The 21214-nt window shown below is 38.0% G+C and overlaps 1 protein-coding gene across 4 annotated transcripts in view; it reads right to left on the bottom strand.

Annotated features, from left to right (window-relative positions):
- LOC134743093 (GATA-binding factor C-like) overlaps positions 1–21214 on the bottom strand; it is a 97517-nt gene that overhangs the window by 25371 nt on the left and 50932 nt on the right. The gene's annotated exons all lie outside the window — the stretch shown is intronic.

The raw sequence follows: 21214 nt of genomic DNA, 5'->3' as shown, positions 1-21214 counted from the left end.
CCCAAACGGACACGAAAATAAAACGAGCTCAATCCAACTCATAATAAATCCATTAATTTGTCATGTCATTTTATTCGAACAGTCGAACAAAAAGCATTGAGGTCGTAAGGCATCACTGGAACTATTCAGGACACCGTGTCTTGCGCTGTAAGTAGAGGTAAATATGTACTGTACTGCCGGACCATAGTACCATAGATCACTCTTAACTTCAATACTGATGTAAGACTGCTTCGCATTTTAGGCTGCTTTCGCATTATATTCTACTGTTCTACTTTAACTCATAATAGGTTTGTGAAGCAACATACATTTTTTTAAAGAACTTTTATATTAAGTTTATCAGTAGGATACCCTTGTAAAAGCTAATAATTAAATACAATTAATATTATACATTCTTGGTACATAAACAAAAAAAAATAAACGAAGTCGTGATCACAAAGTACCTATCGTAGACTCAGATGAAATATGTAGCTCGATATTGGAATATCGAAATATTAAATGGTTCGCGTTAATATTCGCCGCGTCATGGCAGCTCCTTTGTGTCGGAATAAGATTAGAGGTCTCCATATTAGCCGATCCGACCACTGTCCATTTTTCTCCACTATGAGAGTTAATCGAGTGGATTCTATTGGAGTCACTCTAAACTATACCAACATGGTTCATTTGGTTGGGGAGGTTATAATAATTTTCGTTTTATTCGCAATGAATCAGATAATGTAGAAATTAGGTCTAGATTTTATGACTCAATTACCCGAAACTGATTTTATAATCTGGAGATAAGGATTCTCATCAAGTTATAACGGGAGTGTGCATCATCCGACCCAGGGGAGGCCAGTAAATCAGAGAGGGTACTAAACCGATTACAGGAGTCAACCGGGACGCGAGGGGCGGTTTTATTTCCGTGGAAAAACGGCTGTTTACTCGTAATTTTATGAGCGAAATACTTTCTCTCCTCAAACGCTGAAATGGCTGGAAAACTCGTAAATTTTATGACCGAGATTATTTTTTATTTGGGTCATTCGTTATTGGAGGCTCGGTGCGCAAACGTCGTATTCGGCCCGAAATCCTCGCGGGCATCTAGATAAGAAGGAATGCCGAGTATTCGTGCACTTGTCCTGCTGCCTAAGAGGGTTATTAATTGTTAAACCCGTTTCACTGTCAACAACATCCTAGGATCGATGTCGCGCAGACGTAAAAAACACATCAACTACAAAACATACCGGCAGAGGTCTAATTCATACAAACAGATAAATTCAGTCCATATTGTGACATCGGTACTCTAATTTTCAGTGTTGTGTAAACTTAAAAGAGGCGCGGCGACAATATCAAGGGGCTGCTTTGTTGCATGACAGGAACAAAAACAGGTCTTTGTTGCTGAGGACCGATGTAGGGATTATAATAGACACACGACCCTATAAAGTGGACAGTTTACGTGCCTCTGCAATGGACGGGAATCAGATAAATGGTTGTCATTGTCAGGTACAAAGGAGTTTTCGAAAAACAAGTTATTGATGTCACCGAATGACATAATTAGATCGACATGGTATGCATTGATTAAGTATCACTTTTATAAACCCATCATATATTTAATAGTAAAACAAATAAAGTCAGTCAGGCAAAATCAATATCAACATATGTTTCAGCCCCACTTCAAGAACCTAACAACATTTTGTTAAGTGTACTTATTTAACGCATAATAATTTATTTACAAACTTTATCAGCGCCGAACAGAAGCAGATTAACACGCGTCACTTAATACAAATTCGACTAATTCAATAAAGCACCCACATTAAAAACATATTTCCATAAAGCCGGCCCTCCCTGCGATCCAATCAGCCTTATCTCCCCCGGCCCTCGGCAAACACCTCCTAATCTAATCAAATCACAGCCTCCGTCTTCCCTAATCTATCTACCTATCTACACCTAAACATAAAATTATATTGCAAAAAGGGATGGTTACCGACATCCCCTCATATATTCGCAAACACAAGCAAAATTTAACCTACCCGGAAGCACCTCTCTATGCTACTACATAGCTAGAAGACCGATTGTAGATGTATAGCTGGGAACACAGAGACCTGCCGTCACGCACACAGCGATGCGACATTCACGTCGCCACGCACACCGCGGCGACTATCAGCATTATCTACGCCATCTAGATCCCACTACGAGAACCCCCAAGGGGGAGGCAATCCATTTACCAGAGCGATTTCTCCATCCAAATTTGCCTCTTACTAGTTTAAGTTTAGAGATGACAATCGCACAGCAAACGCGCTGTTTTTAAAGGTTTACACGGCCCCTAGCAGTGAAAGCGCGGAATCGATGTAGCCTTTACCCCTCGCCCCGCACCAGTTTTTCCGGCACTCCGTCCTTATCTGGCCAGAGCGATTAGATAAAGAGAGATAGAGCGTGAAAATAAAGATTTTCATCGTGTTCACTCACACCACACTTGTTTCAGGAACACGGCGATGTAGTGGTGTTGGTGTTGCGGCGTGAGTGTGTGTGTGTGTCATTTAGGTATAAAGGGGTTAGTTATTGCGGGAGGCTCTTAGAATAGAGCAACGGTCGACTAAATCGTAGTGGTATCAGTTGATTCCTTGGTAGATCTTATAAAACCTTAGTTTTTTTTAACTAACCAAAAGGCAGAATACATCTGTTCAGGCTAAGAACGTGATAGTTCTCACATATATTAAAGCCACAGCTGACATAAACTGAGTCTCGTGTACTTAAAACAAAACATCTAAAATGCCTGCATCGGCCTTTGTCGATCGACGCTCGACTTTATCACCGGCCGGTGTAATGTTGGGGCGATCATAAAAACAAAGGAGAGACTCGTAATTTTTCAGTTTCCACGGAAGATGCACCGCCCCTCCCTGCGGAAGCCATGTTGGAAAATTTGTTTAACGATTTATTTGTGTGCGGTTGTCGCCCCCGCTTGCGTACCGTATCAAAGAAACAAGATAAACATTTTTGGTATCGGAATTTCGAGCAGCTAAAAAGTAAGTGGCGATTTCGAACCTCGCTTTTTATGATAATGAAACTTAAGAATCTACGACGACTAGTTCGATTGCGAATTGGACATCGAATCATGAAACGTCAACTCTGACAGCAATAAGAAAGTCGGTATTGTGCGTTCGATTTCGGTTCATGGGCCGTCGAATTTTATAAATCCGTTAGGATAACAAAGCGTGGCGGTTGCCCAATAGGAGCTATCGGGCGATACCGATCGACGGCGCGATTGACACATCAAACCGCCAGCCGCTCGTACGAGATTACCATCGACGTACATTCGACTCGTAATCAACACGCCGACGTCACGCCGACGAGTAATTCATGAACCGACCTAAACTCAGAAGGAATTCGGGAAATGTTTGAATTTGGAATGTTTTTTGAACGCATGGTTGCGACAGGTCGTTGACATTTTCAAGGACTTGAGAATCTTGAGATAGTCCTTTTTTACTGCTGTTAAAACTGTTAAAACAGGTATTAAACGAAAATATTAGTAAAGTTTAGTTTTAGTGCCGACGGGGAGACTATTCTGATGACGTAGGTAAAATAAAATCTTGTAAAAACACAAGCTAAACCATTAAGGCTACTTCACTATTCTATTGTCACTGGTAGATAAAAACGGATTCATAAATGCAATTAAAGTGAATAAAAAAACAATAATACGACTACATAGTAATTAGTTCGCAGGGACGTTGATGGATGGAGCCACTGGTATCGTGTCGCGATACGAAGCTACACAGTTAAAACATCTTTATTAGTACGTTGACTTCATCAAACTCAAATAAGATGTTTCTACTCTGCCGCGGTTTTAGTGGCAAGTTACTACATACGAGTACCTACCTTTATCAGTGCTAAATGCCCCCTGCATTGATTTTTTACAGTTTCAGACGTCGAAAATTTTGTGACAAATCCTCAATTTACCTTTCCTGACCCAAGTAGTAACTGTGTGTTTACTAAAGTATAAGCCTGTCCGATTTCTAAGATCAAGTTCACCATAGATTCACTATGGCGTACCTGATCTTAAAAAAGCGGACAGACTATAACTGTGTGAGCAAACTAACTCGTGGAAATCGTGGAATAACTCAAGCGGTGATTGTTATTAGTCATTCAGTACTAAAATGCATCATAAATTAAGTTTATATTGAAATAGTATTAATTATAATTATTAACAGTTAGAGGCATTTATGCAGTTTTTTCATTATTGGAAACTTCTAGTATTGTAAGTTATGAGCACGACTGATTGCCAATTATTTTTCATAGTTAGCGAAAGCGACTATTTTATGTTTTTTCATAAAGAAAATACGTACTTACAGGCAAATTACTTTACTGATTTAGAGACGGTTTCTATACATTCGATTTCCTGCCTTAACAAAAACGGTTTAGTAATAAGTATAAGTTTCTAGTGTGAATAAAAATCGTCTAACTAAATTTAATTCGGTCTTTCTACGAAAGTTTCGGCCATTTCAAAGCTGACCGCATCGCTGAAAATGTATTGGAATTTTCATTTATTTATCAAAAAATTATTTATAAAACGTTAATTATAACGGTCACGGTAATGGAGTAGAATAAATTCCCATAAAATGACCGAGCTACTATTGTACATCTTTGACAACTTCTTTGGCATTTTTGAATCTTTTTTGAATTGGGTATTTTTTTTATGGTATCAGTCGATCAGGTGTGTTTTGAGGATCAAATGTGTGTATGGGACCCATTGTCTTAAAGCAATACAAAAGACACAAATGATGGCCAAAGTCTGGCACCCGCACTTTACTGAGCAAACGCTTTAACAAAATGGCAACACATCGTGACGTTACTGTCACTGCTTAGAAGTTCGATGTATGGAAAACAAGGAAATTGCGATTTTGTCGGTAAAATGTTGCGTTTATGTATATTGTTGCCATACAATATTTTAATAAGGAATCGAATGGTACCGTTATTTTTTTCCTATTTGAAAGTTGAAAAAAAAACCGGGTCACTCACGTATTATTAAGTCGAATAGCTCGACATGTTTCGGTCCAATTTACGAGGACCGTCTTCACGGAGCAACGACACGTCTTCACTGCATAGCTATATATCTGCATTCTGCATAGCTATATAGCTGTATATCTGCGGAGTCCGTCTAAGCTAACTTTGCATTGATTTGAACATAACAAAGTGATACTGTCATAATAAACGTCATATTTTCATAGAAATTTGACATTGCCACACTTTGTCATTGCAAATGCCATGCAGAGTTAACTTGGCCCGACTTTATCTGAACAGTCGTTTCATACGTGACCATATTATTTACCACTTGGAACGGAGACAGAGTTTTGTATACTTATAAAACATTAATTGCCTAAGAATAATACGACACATATGTCAACAAAAGACAGCAACGCGCTGCAATCAATAAAGACGGTTTATAGGTTTCATTTTTACTTAAGACACAGGTTGACAATAAAATCCGTGATTAACGGAGACATAAAAGGTTTCTATCGCATAAATAAACAACAGCCTACAACATAAGGGTTGTAACCTCACCCACCGCAGCCCCGAGCGTACGTTTAATTCGTGGCGTTGTCTCAAGTTTTTTCCCCGACAGGTGCTTGGTGGGTACTCCGCTTTGTCCCTACAATTTACGGAAAAAGGGCCCCTAAATAACACAAACGAGGCGTGAGTTCGGTAAAATTATAAAGTAACTTAAAATTATGACCCGAAGGCGACTAAACGTTGGTAATTCTGTCTCGAATCGCTTCTTATAACATGTGAATTTGCATTGAATGGCAACACGGCTACGGGGTTGTTATTCTCGACATATACCGACCGCGTTGTTGCTATAAACCAGTATAAGTTATTACGTAAAACCTAGCCTCCGATTAGAGGTCCAATTATACTAGACTGTAGTTTATCACCAAGTGAAAAAGTTTTGTTGATAATCTAGAGCCCCTGCTCAGCGGCCTCGCGATGCTCAGGCGTATACCGTGCCAGAAGCAAATTCTGATATTTAAAATATAATACAAATTTCATTAGAATCTCAGTGCGTCACGCTTGCATATTATAAAAGTGACATTTGCAATCAAATGGCAAATGTCCCTTTTATAATACCTATTTAAATATTCCTCTCGGTGTCAGGTGATATGTTGTGCATATTATATAATTTATGTATGGATACTGTGCTCGTTGGGACGGTAATTGGAATTCCTGAATATCCGTAATTTGTTTACAAGCATGACGTAACTGAATATTTTTTACATGTCGTTATATTGTGAACTAGCTTAATGTAGCGAAAAAATTGCGTGCGCGTGAGCATTATAAATTATAAGCTAGCAAAATATTTTTCCCCTCACTAGCTCGGAAAGTTGTCTTTTATCCTTCAATACAAGCGGGGAAAAATGCGTTTTATCCACTAGTGGGGAAAGTAATTTGACCTTGGATGGAGCGTGTTTAAGTAGCTTGACAGATAACAAAACGTAAATCGTTTATGATAATGATTCGTTCGATATTAATTATCATTAAATAAATGGTTTGAGAATCTAATGAAAAATACCAAATTTAGCTTTATTTAATGATTTTAAGTCATAAACCTTAAAATTCCATAAGAAACGTTTGTTTTTTTATAATGATGTTAAATATAATTCTGAACGCACAAGTTGAGTCGATGCAATTTCAAAACGCATCGTTGACATTTCATACGTCAGAAATGTCAACATTGTCAACAATTTTTTTACTAAAAAACTTTTCTCACCGACTCGCGTAAAAATACACAACTTCCAGAGTTTTCTGTTATAATATCGTAAAGAAATGAGTGATTCCAGTGATGAAGATGATCTAACGCCTGTGGATGTTGCATTTTCCTCGCTATAGTGAGGTGAAAAGTTTTGTGTTATACACGGGCGCAAATGTATTTTACTTATCGTGTGTTGAAACACTCGCGAGTAAAATACAACTTTACACCCTTGTATAACAAATAACTATTGAGGACGGAATAGGCTGGTTGTCAAATGACGTGACTAAACTATCAAGACTGTTAGCGTTTATTATTTCATCAATTGTCATGTCTCATGTGTCAAGACTGGCAAAGGTTAGCTACCTGTTGAATTAAGGGTTTCTGAAAATCAATTTAGGTATAGTTTTAATTTAGACTTTCAATTATCTTTACGACTTAATATCTGGACGTCTAGACCATAGTACTATTATTATGACACCGCGGCCACGAACGCCTTACCAATTAATCACATCCAACAGGTGCATAAAACAGTGCAAGTGAATGGTCCCATAGTAAAGCTGCGCCCGTGTCGGGAAGTCGTAAATACGGCAGCTGCTGATACACTTAACATGCTGGAGACATTCGTTAATACTACAATTATTGAAATTACTTGGGGCTGTTTTCAATTAGTCGTTAATCCATAAATTAGGTGCCTCTGCTAACCATAAATCGATTGCCTACTCTGTAGGAGGACACTTTATATTGAGCATATTGAACATTCCTTATTAAGTAGGTAGATCTACATAAGTGCAGTCCACAGCAATCTTGCGCGGCAAAGCGTTTTTTTTTATACAGGTGACTACACATTTACAATGTTGAAAAATTGGTACATAGGTACAAGGAAAGTTAGAATTTGTCATAGTTCTTTGAACTCAGTTTCCTCTATTTATAATACTATTCAGCGCTAACTACGAACCCACCGTCGATCCCTTAGAATTCTCGTTACAAGGCGGAAATCTTTGCCTGCTGCTGCTGCTTTGGCTACCATAATTACTGAGCATTGAAGTTCGTAAGTAAATTAAGTAAGGTTTTATCTGATTTATAAAATCGTCATACGGTTTTTGCTCTATCTTGCCCCGTAACTAAACACTATAGTTCTATCTGATGTTCAGGTACACTTGCTTATTTTCTCACGGCTGTTCATACATAATTCGAGCCGTCAAAATAATGAATAAACACGCAGTCGTTAGAATTATTGGTCGTACGCAGGAGTGCGAAATTGCAAATGCGCCGATAGTGGTAACGCGGTGACCCTGCGGCCGCGGGTCGCGGGTCGCGGGTCAGTTTAGCACCGCGTCATATTTATAATTACTGCACGCACGCTCCGCGCAGCTCTCCCGCGCTGCCTGCGCGCGTCAATAAATCAAAATTTTAAATCACCGGTGGGCGTACCGGCGCGCTCGGCCAACGCCGAATAAAATGAATTAAAAATAAAATAACGCGAGGGGGCCGTGCGCGCCCTGAGAAAATTTAAAGATATTTCGCTTTAGTTTTTTTAATTAATACCTTGTTAAAATTTAATATTGAGAGCGCATGCGTTATTACAATGGGTGTGCGCGAGATTTTTAACTCGCTTTCGGTAACTTATTGAAGCTTCGCGAGTCCGTTTAATTGGATCATTTTTTTAACAAGAAATGATAAGCGTCGATGAAGGGTGAGACAAGATCATTAAACGGGGCTCTCGTTCTTGCAAATTAATTGCGCGGGGTAATATGAGGTTGGTGGCACGTCCGCTTAATGAGACTTCTGGGAACCTCTTTGTGGAATGTGAACACACTCCTATAGAAGCTCGCGGTAGAGCCGAGCTGTCTGCTCGCAGCATAGACAAGCATTAAAATCATGTCACGTCAAGTCGGGTCCGTGGCTTATCATAAAGTGACCGTCCGTTTTTATAGTTTATTTATATTAAATATGTGAACGTATTTCATTTTATTTGCTATTTGTCTTGTTGTTTTTAATTAAACGAGAAACAAAACACATAAACATTATGCTCGGACACTGAGAAACAGTTAATTAAATGTAAACACCGACTAAAAAAATTGAAATGAGATAGCTCAGTCGAAAAATATATACACCATATAATAATCATATAGGTTACCAAAAAGCATAAGTAGCAATAACAAAAGATAAGCCCAGTATAACCTAACCTCTTCCAAATGGCATAACGTCAAAGAACACCGACAGTTAGAAAAGAAATTACTTAGCGAATACTTGTATTTTTTTTTCATAGTCTACCAAAGGTCACGCACCCCGCGGGCCGCGGGTACTGTCGGACAGTAGTCGGACCGCTAGCCGACTTGACAGCTCCTCATGCTCTTCTAGCTCCCTTCATCATGCCGACGTTTATTATCTATTTATTTAAGATAAATCATCATTTAATGGTTTAAAGACTGTAAAAGAACATGGATGTTAGTATGCGCCCGAATAGGTTTTTGACTGCGTCTCGAGAAGATTTAGGGCTTTAGGACGTCGCTAATAGGAGAAATATAACGTTAACAAGTAAAGCTATTTTACTATGGGACAATAATACCTAACTTATCCTTTGATTTAGTTAAATATATAGCCTACTTTACAATAAGCCTTAAACTTATATTAACATTATTTCAGGATAATATTTCTATCAAACAGGTATTATGTCAGTAGTAAACAGATCAAATACTAGATTAGTCAGACAACTTAATTACAATAATTCCTTATTGACCTTTTGGCACGACGAAACTGGGTAAGTGTTTGCTATTGTTAATATGATTATTATTAATCTACATTATCGTAACCTTAATTTTTTCTCATATGTATTAATCTAACTGTTTGAGTAAGTTAATTGCATACCTAATATCAACGTATTTTGATGTCGTACGTACCCTTTGAGTTCCGTCATTGCAAGCATTTGTTATTAATGTCAACAAGATGTAGGTAATACTTATCATATTAAATCATAGTACGCTTGAGTTCATATTAACCGCAACACATCATAATAATTATAATTTACATTAGGTATATAAAATGAATCAATTATTTTGAAATGAACATATAATAATTCAATTTGGTAAGCTTACCTACTCCAGTACTTAGGTACAAATTTACTCATTTTACTTGAAATGCGTAATATATTAAACCGACTGGTCACCGGTGTCATTTCATTCCTATTCCAAAAAGTTTGTTTCCAGCCAGTGACATATATAGGTTCAATAATGGCAGCTAACATCAATTAGGTTGGACGTGGTTTAGATAGAACAGGACAGGTGCGCGGGTCGCCTAAGGTGGATGGCATTTTGGTTTGCGACGGTTGCTAGAATGCAGTCAATATATAACAGCCAATAGAATCGACCAAAACTAACACGATAAGTATTCAAATTGTGGTTGATGTGGTTACATTTAGTACTGACATTTTATTGTTTAATGAATACTGACTGGTTATTATAAACATTATAATATCTTTATTACGGAACGGACCTATAGCGATTTTATGAATAATTAGAAGATAATAATTATGTACATAATCCGTAACGAACGGATTATCTTTCCTGTCTGCATATATTATGTCACGCATCTGTAGTTTACTATGATTACGACCGTAAAATTTAATATAACTAAACCTATTCTTAAAGAAAGTCGGTAAAAAATAATTAGAGCGAGTACAGGCGGTAAGAACCATAAAGTAAACAGTGTCTAAAAAGCAAATGAACTTTAAATCATTTTAACACCAATCTAAAAGGAATTTAGATTTAACTTAACAAGTCCATAAATTAAATAAATATCTCCCTACAATTTTACTTAGGTACCCGGCGTAAGCTGGGCAAAAACGTTAATATATATAAGAGGAGGAGCAATATAACCAGCTAATTAATTACAGGCAACCTCTGCCAGCCCTAAGTGACCGTGAAATGACATTCAACATGAAAAGCCAATACCTTTTTTGCACTATTTCACTGCATTTTAACAGTTTTTGCGATGTGTAGCCGACAAATAACTGCCTCGTTTCAATTAATGAGCAAATTCATTAATTTTTATTTAATTCACTAATTACTTTCATACCTTCTATGTTGAGCTTAATAGACGGGGTGTCGTGTTATTTGCATGCATATATATGTATAGCCAGTCCGGTCTGTCCGTAGTCCGTATAGCAACTATGGAGGACCGTGTGAACCGCGGAATACATCTGAATTAATTAAAACAGAATTATGATTGACTTATTGTTATTTACTCACGATCGGACTACACATATTTAATGACATCATAACACTGTTTAATTACAAAAAACTAATATACACTGGTAATTAACAATTACTAAAAGACGGCCGGTACGTTGGTAAACAAGGGTGGGCCCTCATTTAACAATACGGATTAATTATCGGCCAAAATCGACGAGTCAAATATACCTGTCACCGTGTAGAACGTCGTCCCAATTTATTTGGCCCCCGAACAATGGTTAAAGCGGTAAACACAATGGCAAACCGCGCAAAACGAGCAAAACGCTCCTTTGCCGTACAGCGAGACGTATTATGCTCTTAACAAATTCAATAAAATACAATACGTATCCAAACGGGAACCTTTATTGTAGATATACTGCGGATAATTAGAGTTAGGAAAAAGCTATATGTCTCAAGATACCTTACCTAACGTGGATGTAATTTAGCTAGATTTTCCGCGTTGATATACCTAGAGATTAGAAAGATCTGGACATTAATCGGACATCTAAAATCTGGACATTAAAATCATCATCTCACATGAAAAAATGGTATTGTTTGAAAAAATCTTCAAGAAACTACATTGGCTGTGGCATTGTTTTTAGCGAAATAGTATGTAAATTGGCAAGCCTGAAATACATGCGAAAGGGCGCAGCGCACGCGCGTGCTGTGACGCGCGGACCACCGGGCCGCGGTGTCAGCCCTGATTCACGACAGTAGCCCGTAGGGTTGTCACTAATCCACATATATTTTAACAAGTTATGATTGAAATCATTTCAAAAATAAACAACAGTCAGTAAAAACTCTTTGATATTGCTTTAAGACAAAAATACATTTAGAATACAACCACAATTCAGTGAAATGCAATTCTAACGTTATTTACGAATTTGACTCAGGAATAGTGTACTTTGAAAATACATAAGAAATGTATTTTTATGTCATATTGTAATACAGCGGTGGCAGCCCTGCACGAAGTGGCGGCAGAGACAAGCGTAGCATTGTTAGGCGGAGGCCGCCCTGAGCCCTGAATAAATACATTCATATTGCCGCTCTAAATATCTTCAATCGATTCCCTTCGGCTTCTCAAATGCCGACCACCGCAAAAAAACCGTATGACCAATATGAAATCGATACAGTAAAAACGTACCTAATACTATTTCATAAATACCAAGTGAATCGACGATTTAAAGGATAACAGTTCACAGTTGAAACCGGCTAGCAAGGAGGTAATTGCCAAACAATTGCCTTTATACTTCGCACGGCCGTCAAAAAGCTCGCAGTCCAGCGGAAGGTGTTTACGAAAGATTTAGATTGTTAACATTAACAACTTACTCCTATCGACCTCCCGGGCTTTAATCGCACAAAATCTGCCATCGCGTCGCATTCAGCGCGCCGAAATGTGCAGAAAATGGAAAAAACATGGCGCTAAACCGCGAAACTGTATGTATTTAAACGCCGAATTCGAGATTCCGATTCCCAAAAAAAGCGGCCAGCATTCGGTCATTTAAATTTTTCCAAAACGTGAACACAATGGAACAGATACAGAAAGTTGCATATTTTTTGTTCTATTTTTAATTTTTAAAATATAAAAAGGAATTCGTTTCGGCAAGGCCTGTCACATCATTCCAGCGCGGCTAAGTGACGGCGGACGCACGTCAGTCCCCTGGATATGTTTTATTTTCATATGAATCGAACTGACTCGCCGTATTTTTTGTTATCATAGTTGATGTAACCCAGTCTCGTATATGATTGCTTTTATAATCGTTTATCGCTCGATGGAAGTTTAATAGAACTGGGCATAATTTATTGCGCTGCTGTGCTGTTTAGGTAGTTCCATCGAAACTAATTTGGTACAAGGTACAAACCGCCTACACTTAGAGAGTGATATATTTAGTTTCTATTCAATTGTCGCTGTTTATAGAATAATGTCTTTCATTTGTTACTTATGCACCTACTGTTCAGTGCATCCTACATAGGTCTGACATTAATAACAGCAGCATATATAGTTATTGATTTAAAATCGATAACATCGGTTGGTCTAGCTAGAGCAATCTAAGATATTATATATGTACATGGTGTTGGAGCACAATAAGGGCCGTCGCACACCGGCAGGGCGACGTCCACGTCTACCGCGATTGACGTCCGTCCACATGACGCTAAGAGGTCTATTGTATACGAAACGCTCGTTACGGCGGCCCAACCGGTCTTTAACACGATCGTACAATGTGATCACTCTATACATAGCCGTTCATCTTCTAGATACACATAGTATGGGGTTAGACACTTTAAAACTGACTTTTTTTGTTGGCCATCAATTTTATCTTATATTAATGTTAATATCTCAATAGACACCATTAACAAATCGTGAAGGTAGTTTAGCAATAACAAAGGGGTTAACATAGGCGTTTGCATATTTAGATGACTGTTATGTTAATCGTAAGCTCATTACGGTTCAGGTGGATCGTGGGGATAAGGCTATCGCCTGGCGCGTTATCTTGAGATTCGTGCGATTCTGCGGGTATAATCGGATGTCAATTACGCATTGATCGGATGCGATCGCGTCGCATACTTACATATGTATGTATGCAGCGACCTGCGTGTCAATTGTGCAGGACAAACTTTGGACGTTTACCCAGATTGAACGAGCATTTTGTTTAGCCTTTCCTTTTGGGTGTTCTCAGGCGTATAACAAGCTTAATCCGATGAATATGTGTTATTGGTACGATTAACTGCTGTGTTAGTTTGGCTCTATAACTGGTTGATTGTGGTGCCGTTTTTATTTTTAGATCACTAGTTGCTTTATGCTAACTGGAATAAAGACTAAGATTCAACAAAAATATCATAGATACTGATTTAAGCATTTAAGTACTCCATTCTTGGTTGGTTTTAAAAACTATAGTAAATTACAAGAACTTTATTTACTACCGAAATATCGATTAAAGAGTAAGCAAATGCAGTTGCATTCTTTGTACATTCAATTCCAGTTAGACGTCAATAGGAAACGAATCCAACTGGGGTGCAAGTAGCTGTTAGATTTAGCGGAGCGCGGACGCGGAAGTGGCCGGGCCGGCGCGCGTGGGCGATAACACACGCTGACAAAATGCTGCTTGAATACCGTTGGAGAGCGCACGGGGGAATTAAAGTCTGGAAATCTTGCGAATTTAGTTCATAGTACACACGCCTTGAATATACGCTTGCGTTTTACTCTGACACTATATATTAAGCCAACGCTATACGCAAGCTTTACTATAAGGCAAAGAGGATATAATAAGATAGAGCGGTACTGTCATAGTAAATTATGTAACCACTGTAAATTCACTGCCATCTATCGACATACTTTAAAACTAAAAATGAAGATTTATAAAATACGTTAAAATGTATTTATGATTTAAATATGGATAAATGATTTTTTTATTTGCATTAATTATTTTTATATGATTTTGACCCATGTTATTTCACTGATATGCGTTAAAATTATAAATAACAAACGAAACCGTCAACGCCCTCTATACGAGAGTAGGCCAAAGCTAGTGGCGCCATCCGATCGAGAATCAAATTTTCGTGATTTTCGAGGCACGTTTTTTCCTCAGACTGTATCCATCTATTACGGAGTTATATCTATCTTTGCTATAAGGTGACTTTGGGTGCCGTGAATAGACACCCAAAACAAAGGATAGGTACCTTATATAATACTCTTTATAGTTCAGTTTTGTTATAAGATCGTAACCAAAATTCGATAGTTCATATCTCTTTGAGGCTCTAAGAAGTTTGGTATAACAGGGAATAGCAAAATGTTCTTCCTGATCAACCAGTTTTTGCAAAACTTAGCCAGTGGTTGAGCTTCTTGCAATGAGCTCTTGTTAACTAATCGGCTCGCACGCAGCGGCGGGTTATTTATCGGTAGCCGAGACGTCCTCCCTGATTTAGAGCCTCAAATTGCACGCTGCAGCCCGCTCTCGATTTAAGTTCGTGTACAATCAACACTTCTATATTTTATGTCTGCGTGCTATGGTGAAGTTATTAACGGACTAGAAAGATGTGGAGCTCTGTTTACAGTGTAAGTATGTCGACGTTGTTTAGACGTTTAGATTAGTTTAGATTAGACGTTGTTGACGTAGTAGGTAAGTAGTTTTTTTTTTAGGTTTAATACATTCATGGGTTTGGGAAACACTAAGCTATACAAGATTGTTTGTGAGTACAGGGTTTGAGAGGGTGGTTTTCTAACTTAATTAAGATCTTTTGAACCGTATTACAATATTTTCATCGAACGAATAAAATACCGTCGACTCGATCCTCAGTCCAAATTAAAAGCATTTTTAAAACTGACAGAGCAATCAACCGCGGATTATTTGCCCTTTTTAAGCTCGAACCAAACTTAGCAATTAAAAGCATTAAGCAACCCGAACGTTTGAGACGGGCACTACCGTATTACGTTATAATCCGGGCTGAGCTCTAGAATCCGACTGACAGTGCGATAAGTGGTCGCTACCGAGTGGCGTAAGCAACACGACCAAAAGTCGATCTAATAAATAATGTGATGCGCCCGCGTCTATCCACTTCCTCACAATTAACATAGCAGGAAGCTCGGACTGTTATTAACCCGTCAACGCTACCAACTGCACCGAAAAGCATTACACGAATCACAGTACTCACCGCCAATATAATTAGGACTCGAATGCTTTATAAATACAAATAAATAAAAGGAGCGGTGCGAGGTGGCAGCCAGCAATTACCGAGGCGTTCGGGCAACGCGGCGTGCTCAAATTGTCGGGTGCTGTCTCCCTGACTAATGACGCCACAATGCCAACCGTATCATAAGCATATTTAATCAGCTAGCTTCAATATTTGATATCGGTAACATATGCTTGCATAATTTGTTATTCAATGACTTTTTTGCGCCCTCTTTGCTGCAAGCGATTTTAATTTTTGAGAAGGCTGCAATTATACCTATAGATGTTATGGAGGTTCTCCCTAATGTGAAGTTAATTCACATTTATAACTTTCATACTATTCAAACCAATATAACCCGAAAACCTAAATACGGTGTATAGTTCAGTACCATCCGACTGAATCGACCTAAATAATAAATACCTTATACTATACCTACCTGCCCATAGGGTTCTAAAATCATAATAAAGGTTAAGTTTTCTGCAAAATAGTATGTGTTACTTACACCTTACACTTGACACTTTACACCGAACGTCACTTTCGACAGTTGACACACCAATTTGACGCTGTATAACTAAGCCCGTGCTCTCGAGCACGCATCGCAATCGATTCTCCTCGGCGCGTGAAATCGAGCGCTCTCGGCCGATAGCTGATTCGATTACCGCCCTACACTATTCTATTAACTATCCGAGTATCACACGGTGATTAGGTAAGCTAATAAAGGTGATTTCAAACGCTCTTAATTTTTTTGTTGTTTTATTGGGATTAAGTATTACAGGGTGGTTTAATGGTAATAACTATTTTACCTCCGGTGCTAAATACCAAGAACGTGCACGACCGCTTCTAAACGCATTTGGTCAATGTAATTAAATACCTATGGAAAGTATTGTTTTGTTACGTAAATGCAGAAATAAGTCACTAGTAGTAAAAAGTAAGTACCTACCGCATAAAATTTATGTATACCGAAAGATAAACTTGCGTCACTTCGCTTTGCATTCAAAAACATAATCCACTTGGTCCAATCAATTATTACATGACCTGTTGCTAAGGCAACATTCTACATCAATAATTTAACTATCATAATAAATAGATGCAATCTAACAGACAAAAAGCGTTCACCAGTGCAGTCGAATGCAGTTCCAAGAACATAAACAAACATCAAGCCATATTTTTACAAGTAAATAAAATAAGTTCTTTGCACTCAATCATTAGAATTTATGAAGTCCGTGGTTGCCTGTTTCCTTGTTATTAATATGAACATTAATACTGTCCCAATATCCTCCCGTAAATGTCACCGTGGCGCCTAGGCAGGTAGATCACCGAACTATAAAAACACCAACACAAAACATTCAATTCTCTATACGATGACTCAGAAAAAAAAACATTTTAAATTTATAACACCTCTCGCTACCCGGCCACTGGTATAAAAATGCTGAGAATTGTAATTTTTCTTACAAAATTTAGTGATATGTCAAACCTGTTCGACGTGGCAAATAAAAACGTACGAGACGAGGGTGAAAAAAAATAAACTAAAGACTTCGGGTTATTGCTAAAACAAGGGAAGGTTACCGTATCAATCAAGGCGTTGACAAAAGCCTTTTTTTCTTTTGGCCTGGCCGTGGGATGAAAAAAGGGTCGGTGTTTATGGAAATGCTATAAAAGAGTCTTGAGTGGCTCCAGCAAAATATCCCACCCACAGCTTTGCAATAGATAAAATTGAAATAATGAGACTTAAAAACCTAGTACCTGTTATTACTTATATATTTGGATGTTTACTCAGTATGAATTTAAAGTAAAATACGTTTTTCTCACGTAACCCAAAACACATTTTCTTCGTTAAGACCTGTGTTTGTACCTACTGTTTCACGGACTACGACTAAACTTGTTTAGACCAAGGAATAGGTTTCTTGCCGAGAATGTTCTCAAACTAAAGTCGGACAGCAGCACGGCATTGCACCGGGCACAGGCAGGTAGGCAAGTGCGAGAATGGTAAAAATGCGAGTGCACCCCGCCGAGCTAGCCGCGTGTCACTCACTGTGCGGGGTGGCCGTGCCAAGGGAAAAAAACCAACGTCATAATTCTAAAAACAAAATACAAACGACGTACCCATCATCATTTAGAATTATTTTATTTTGTAACTACTTAATCTTTTTTGTCATGTCAGTTTAGCAAACAGATTGCCCCTTCATATGTATTTGATATTTTCCGTCACGATTAATTCCGTCACAATCGTGACGTATTAATGAATAAGAACAACATTATTTACTAATATCGATCATAGTAGAAACTACACGAAATCAACACCAACCAGTTGGATACTGGTCATAATCCATAACAGCAGTGGCCGCAAAACGTGCGTTCGAATGAGTATGAGTCACTTAGCACTCTGTGCTAATAAAATCCCTATAATGTCCCTGTGCCTTTTCGTGTGGGCCATAATGGCCACCGATATTCACTCGATAATTTACTCGGTAATAATGATATAAGAATAATATTTTCACACATTTGTGTTGTTCGGCCAAAAGAGGCAGAAAGGAATAAATCCTCCTCCTCCGAGTCCTCAGTGTCACCGACTTTGTTTCGTGTTCATGGCCAAATAGAGTATTGCGAGCGGCTGCAGTAGGTGCAGGAAGTTAATTAAATGAGAAAATTAGAGGATAAGTATAACTTAAGATAAGAAATTATAAAAATACATATAAAAATTACCTATCTCATTTAGTTTTTCATAAATGTATTTCTCAAATAGAGCAATTTTCAAGTGGGACTTCATTTTAACCGACTCAATTAATAAGCGGATGTTTTTACTTAACTCGTGACATTCTAGCAATGTTCTCGACGCCTACCTACATACAAATATCGTCAATAGAACATTACAAATAGGTGTCTTAAATTATTGATACAATATAGAGTTAGTCTATGACTTGGACCATACCTACGAACAGAATTTATTCGACGGCACGCGGTGATCGATGGCCGGCGAGTCTTGTCTCGGCCACCGAGACAACACGCTCACCCGAATACAGTTCCCAAATTTAAAATAAATACCATGTTCCAAATTTTAATTTTATTTAATTACTCACTTAACTCTACTGCTTTGTTTTAAAATCCGGCTAGTACTTTAGAAACCTGCATCATGGGCCATGATTCATGGCTTGAGTAAGAAACGTTCTAAAATTAGAATTGCAAATAATCTAGACATAGATCGTTTTTATAATCGACAGACCAGTAGCTAAAGAAAACATCGAAAGTTTCCGCCCATAAATAAAATTGACAGTAAAATTCTCAGCAATGAATAATGACATCATAACGATTATAAATCAGGCAGACAGTGTGGGACCGACTTGCGTCAACGTTTAAGGCGACGTATAAGAACGAATTCTTATTGTGATAGTTTATTTGGCACTAGTTGGGGCTCTGCATGCCAAATAGGAAAGTTCCATGACCGCCTCGCCATGCGTAGTATTTTAAATATGAAGATTTATTTCCAACCTCCCGAGTTCCTAAAATTTGAACGAGCAACATTACATACTGATAAGGCCACTAACGTGCATAAGACACAAGTACCTATTTAGTAATTATGTATGTTAAAATCAACGCAACATGAATAATAGCACATTGCCATTAAAAAAATGAGTACAACATTACTTATATATTAAACTAGTTGAAAGTCGAGTCCGAAACGGGCCAGTAGCGTGGCAAGTGCTATCTCCGACCATCTACAAGTGAAGCTGGCATTTTCGCTGTACAAATATAACTTGGGACGTGTTCCCAGTGTTCTCACGCGTTCCTTTTTCTCCCGGGAGAAATATTATAGGACATAGCTCGTATTGCATACCTCGCTTTATGGTCCCGGTACTGCGTTTTATTGCCCGGTGGCTCGCCGAAGATTTCGCACTAGCCGCTGAGGCTACCGGTAACGGGTATCAACATGCGATCTCGCCTTATTATCTTAATAAGCACATGTTCTAATGTGACATTTATTTTGTACGGTTATTTAAATGATCTCTCATTTTTATTACCGTATAAACTAAATGTAAACTCTTTAGCCTAGTTTCGTAGGCATTCTAAACTAAGTATTCAATTTTAATAACAAAACTTCCGTGAGACACAGACATATTTAATAAAATAAGATAAATATAAGTAATAAGTACAAGTAAGTAGTAGTAGTAGTAAGTAGTTTTTAATATATTTAATAAGTATGTAATGTCAATATTTTGCCACCAACTCGACGCTGTCAAAATAAATAATTTAATTACTTCCTGATGCGCTTGAGTTAACAATAAAATACTCATTGGCAAACCCATCCGCAATACAAAGTACCGTGACTTTGTGGTTATTTTTTTTTAATAGAGCGAGTGTCCTCTATCTCCAAACTTAATTTGTACCTCACATTTAATTAACCACAGAACATATTTAAATGAGGCCCTGTCACTTGTTCACTAAATTACTTTTGACTTCTAATTACTCGTGAAGCACATACCTACATATTATAAACCAAATTAACGCGGACTTAATCTTATTAGATTATAATTATTTTATTAGGTGCAACAAATAATTACCCAACAAGCATGTAAGTGTCGCGTAACCATTTGTACTGTCGAAACGTGGGAACCTTTAAAATTGAGCCAAGTGCAGGAAAATTGGAGTAACCATAATAAATGAGATTAGGTAGATTCTGTTGTTCTAAGTTGTCTGCATTGTCCAATTAGGTGTGTGGACAAGGTCGCCGCTTAATGGCAGCCACTAATTGCCGTGTACTAGTTTTGGGCTTTTAATTAATTCTCGCCAGCGTGTGTTGACTGACGCAACGATACTATTATATATGTTTACGTTTTTAAATGCAGTTTTACCGTAATTAGTGAAGGTCAACCCTATATACCATTAGCCACAATAACTTTAGGTATCATAAAGTATTAGTTCATACCTACGTTTCGAATGTACTAGTAGTATATTTTATTCAATTACCTAGTGGTGCTAACAGAGCAACAAACTTGGCAACTGCACTGTCCTCCAGGACCTCGCAGTGCTTACTGGATACAAGTCACTCGATTACAATGCCAACAATGAAAAAAGCGAATGTCAAGAAAGACGCCTACTCGCGTCATATGACAAGAGACATTGGACCTTCCGTCCGTGTCTGCTCACTCAACATAGAGGGTATTTTTAAATTAGAATTCAATTTAAATCCAGTAACTGTAAATGCCATACGATAAATAAATAAATTACATAGTACAGTATCAAGTGAAACAAAGTATTTATGTGGTAGTATTGAAACAACCCGTCTTTAAGAAGTCATTCAAACGTTCATGCAGGCGCTTAGTAACCCGCTCGAGAATGCTTCAGGATTAGCTTTTGCACTGTATCTCGCTGGGACGCACATTGTCTCGCAATTCCCACAACGAAAATAAAAGTGAGAATGCAATCTCTTCCAAGCCTTCAACGGTACCTCTCTACAGTACACTGAGATTAAATACCCGCACCGACATCCGGGTAGCCGTGACTCAACCGTCCGACCGAATTAAAACCGTTTTTTTAATTCACATTTTATAGTTGAATGTAAATTAAAACTAAATTAAAACGCAAAACGTTGTAGGTTGTTCATAAC

This window comes from Cydia strobilella, chromosome 7, assembly GCF_947568885.1.
Source record: "Cydia strobilella chromosome 7, ilCydStro3.1, whole genome shotgun sequence".
Lineage (NCBI taxonomy): Eukaryota > Metazoa > Arthropoda > Insecta > Lepidoptera > Tortricidae > Cydia > Cydia strobilella.
This window is presented reverse-complemented; position numbering and strand designations above follow the sequence as displayed.